This window comes from Ooceraea biroi, chromosome 10 (genome assembly GCF_003672135.1).
Source record: "Ooceraea biroi isolate clonal line C1 chromosome 10, Obir_v5.4, whole genome shotgun sequence".
Lineage (NCBI taxonomy): Eukaryota > Metazoa > Arthropoda > Insecta > Hymenoptera > Formicidae > Ooceraea > Ooceraea biroi.
The window spans coordinates 11,775,605-11,779,988 of record NC_039515.1 but is presented as its reverse complement, the minus strand read 5'-3'; the positions used below and the strand labels follow the sequence as shown (position 1 = coordinate 11,779,988).

The window sequence follows — 4,384 nt, the reverse complement described above, 5'->3', positions numbered from 1 at the left end:
AGAGTTAAAATTTTGGTTAAAAATTTAAGATTTATTATTTTTGTTACAATAATCTTGTCCAGTCCTATCAAGAAACATGATAGTGTCTCGCGCCAAGTGCAACGCGTCTTTTTTGTATCTTTTTTTGAAAAGATAAGTTTTGTACATCAAATGTACTGAAATAAATTCTTCTTGTGTATAGTTTTCCTTTATTACCTAATCATATGAAGTCCAACCACAATGCGCCCAACCATATTAAGTCCAACCACAATGCGCCCAACCATATGAAGTCCAACCACACTGCGCCCAACCATATGAAGTCCAACCACACTGCGCCCAACCATATGAAGTCCAACCACACTGCGCCCAACCATATGAAGTCCAACCACACTGCGCCCAACCATATGAAGTCCAACCACACTGCGCCCAACCATATGAAGTCCAACCACACTGCGCCCAACCATATTGCGTCCAACTACTCTTATATAGAAGTATATTTACGATAAACGCAAATGCGTGCACATGGATTATACAATAATTAATAAAAAGAAACATACAATACAAAGCAATATAATTCCCGTAAAATGTTGACACTCGCAATGATAAAGTTGCCATTATCCTAGAATATCACCGCGCGCCATCGTTAGGCGCTCATCCTAACTACTATGGTGCTCTCAGCTGTGCGGACCTACGTATATCTACAAGAATGCGTGTAACGCACACTAACAGCCGCTGATTATACGTGACATATCGAAATAAAGACGTGGAAAGTTGCACCTGAATGTGAGTGCATAGCCAACGATGGTGACGTAAGGACAAGCTAGTCAACTTATTATACTAACCTGCAGTTATGTAGTAAAGCACACGATTGTGTCGCAGTTGCATTGCCGACCAAATAGATCACGTGGCCACACACACACACACACGTTCCCAGTTCCCAGAAGAGCGGATTCCATAATGCTTTTTTTACGCATGCGCGTTACCGGGCGACATTCGTTCCACTCGTTCACGCGCGGGACGAACGGGCTCTAATCCCGGAAAACGAGCGGGATACGTCGCCGACGTGAAGTCCAAGCGAGATTTGGTAAACCCGGATCGGACCGGCCGTGTGTCGCGGCTCGAACTGTTCACGGTTAGTTCCTGCAGGGTTCCTCCTCTTTCTCTCTGTCCTCGTGTGCACGTACATGGAGAGTACGAAACGACAGGCGCGCGTGTCCACGGTGCGTGTGACGAGGCCGAGTCACGTGCTGATTACGTTCCAGAGTTTATGCGTTCTCCTCTTGCCGCAAAAGGACAACCTCAATCATTACTCTTCGTAATACACACGAGACGGAGAATAAGGCACGCCTTGTGTACTTTTATCATCTGCCCTTCACTCTCTTACGCAATCAAGGGTCAGATATGCACGATTATTAAGTTTTAACGACGACGTTCGACGCACATGACGTTTATCGTTGGCGCTTGCGTTCCGCGATCAAGTTTTGGTAACTGCTCGAAGTTATGACGCAACAAACGACGTTGAGTCAGACGTCTGTCTGACTGCGTAGCAGACGACATAATCGGAAGGCATGGAAACGCACGAGCTCGATTTCGCTGGCGCTGTCGTCGTCGCTCGCTACCCTTCGTCACTTTCGTCGCCGTCAAAGGTGTTTGCTACCGTAGGTGGTGCGACCGTTTCGGTCCTAAGTAAAGGTAACGCCGTCTGAAGATCCAGAAGCAAGAGGAAGAGCTGGAATAAAGTGGGGGGTTTATGGGTTTGCATCCTATGTACTCCATCGTATCTTTAGTTATGGCTCCACGACAAAACCCACGTGTATAAGCCCTCGTGACGTTACTTCGTATATCTAGACTGCATCTGTATATAATTCTGTTCACACGTATATATGTATATATATATTTGTGCGAATTTGTATACATATATATACCTGTAGCGTATGTGTATACGCTTACGACATTTCAGCATGCGGCTGATACGAGTTCGTGTAACCAGTATTCATGCTGCGCGAAGTAACCCTCCTAAGTGTCTGTATACAGACGCTGAGTGCATCTTAGTAAAATTGAGTTGCGTGGTTCCTAGTCAGCTATTCCAACTTATATCTCGCTCTCCGAGATATATTTATGTATTGATCTGATCTCATGCTCTGAAATTTCATCTAGAAATAAGTATAACTCAATGTTATGATTTTTCTTTAATTAATTGACATTAAGTAATAAAATAAAAATTTTCAATATTTTTCTATATTTTACTAATTACTTATTACTTACATATTCATATATAAATATAATTTTCAATTCATTACAACAAACAACATAATATATATTTTGATAAACAATGTCTTATTTTAATCGATACTTTATTTTTGTTAGTATGTTATTTTTTTATTGTCTGTCAAATATTAAGTTACTCAAATAATACGAATGTTACAAACTCAAAATATGATACCACAGAATATAAAGTACATATTCTAGATGTAGTTTGTTTAGGTATCACATGTTCTGAATAACTTATTTTAGAATAGATCTGTGACGTCAGAAAGGCGGGAAACAATCATTCTGTCGGTAATGTAGAGCACTATATATTATTGATCGAAAGAATGTATAGTTACAATAGTACAAACAATATGTTACAAAAAATATATACACTTTAAATAGATTTAATAAATAGTAAATAATTTAGGTATTTTATTTGTTGATAATTGTGAGAATCAAAACTTGCAATAATAACGAATGATTAAAGTCATTATTAAAATCTAAAATTGACATCGATAGATATTACACAGGTATTTTATAAACAATTATATCAAATAATTCTTCTTATATCAAATAATCAAATAATAATTGTTTGGATCTGAAATGTATTATTATAGTAAAGAAATAACAATATTTTATACAGATATATTACATGTACTAATTATTTATAGATTTTATACAAAGTTGACAAATTCCTTCAAAATTATGATACAACATATGATGGAAGTTAAATATGATTAGGATGCGCACCCATTCTCATCGGACGTTCTAAACCGAGGAAAGAAGGATGGCTAGAATCTCCACTGGAGGGATGGAAGCGCATGTGATAGAGTCTGGAAGGGGAAGCACTGAACAGACGGCAGCCATGATGGCACGAACAGGCCAATCGCTGCATCGCTTCGTACTGTTACTGCATAATGGCCGCGCAGCTCCGCCCAATGTAAAACTCGATGGACGTTACGCTTATTGGACACGAAAGCGTTAAAAATTTTATTGCGTGCCTGACAGTTACACCCCGCTTTTGAAACTGTCCCCTACTACGATTTCCATCTTCCTCCCTAACTAATCCTAAAAACCGGCACAAAGATCTGTAAAAGCTATATTTTCTTTGGTAAATCATCTATGCTTAGTTATCCCGAAATGCTTACGAAATGTACTTGTCTCAATAAAGAATTAAGCTCGAGGCATCGACGAGTTTTGCATGTCACTTACGCTAAAATTTAGATGTTCATGATATAGACGTTGATTAAAAATATGCGTGATTAAAAATATAAAAATGTGAGTAAGAATTACAGCTAAAATAACGAACTCCAATAGAGTTTCACTTGATATATTTTAAGTATTTCAAGCGAGATTAGCTTAGTATGTTTTAAATATTATTTAATTATTATATTAAATATTTCTATAAATATGTATATATAAATTATGGTATGAAGATTTTATATTTTTGGAAAGAAAAAGATTAACATGTGCGTATAACTTAAATATTTATTTTAATTATTTTTTTATTTAAATAAAATAACTTATATGTAAAAATAGCGACGAGAAATTATATAGATATTAATATAAATTTGCAAATAATGTAATCATTGCGTAACACAGCGTCATTTATGGTATAGACACTAGTCATTGTACAGTTACATAAGACGAGTTATCATCAATGATAATAGCAAAGTAATTATTTTCAACGACATTAGAAAAACGTCGAATAGATAAGAATAATTTTTAACGTACTGCAAATTGTTATTTATAGTCGACAGTCATAACAGACGTTGTTTACATATAAATAATTTATGTGTAAAAAAACTATCGCTAGTTATAAAGTACAAAATTACGTAGTTTATTCTACCGAAGAATGCAATATTTTCGCGCATGTTACATCTCATTCGTTGTTAATGTACATTTACAGTTGCAATTGAAATGAGATAACGCTAACATTAAATAAATGCTAATATTAAAGTAAAGTAGTTTTTATTCGTTAAAATAATTCTGTCAATTACTTCAATTATCAAAATTAAATTTCTGAAACTATATGTCTCTTAATTATGATATATCTCTCTATCATTCATCACATATCTTTATCATTAATTATTTCAGTCTTAATTGAAATAATTGAAAACAATTATTTCACCGTGCCACCTACTCTTTGTCATGT

The 4,384-nt window shown here is 35.9% G+C and overlaps 1 long non-coding RNA gene across 1 annotated transcript; it reads left to right on the top strand.

Moving 5' to 3' along the window:
* The first annotated feature begins 814 nt into the window (after positions 1 to 814).
* On the top strand, positions 815 to 3,415 carry LOC105282176. Its single transcript, XR_894454.2, has 2 exons — positions 815 to 1,111; positions 2,971 to 3,415. It is a non-coding gene; the product is annotated as an uncharacterized LOC105282176 (long non-coding RNA).
* The last annotated feature ends 969 nt before the right edge of the window (positions 3,416 to 4,384 follow it).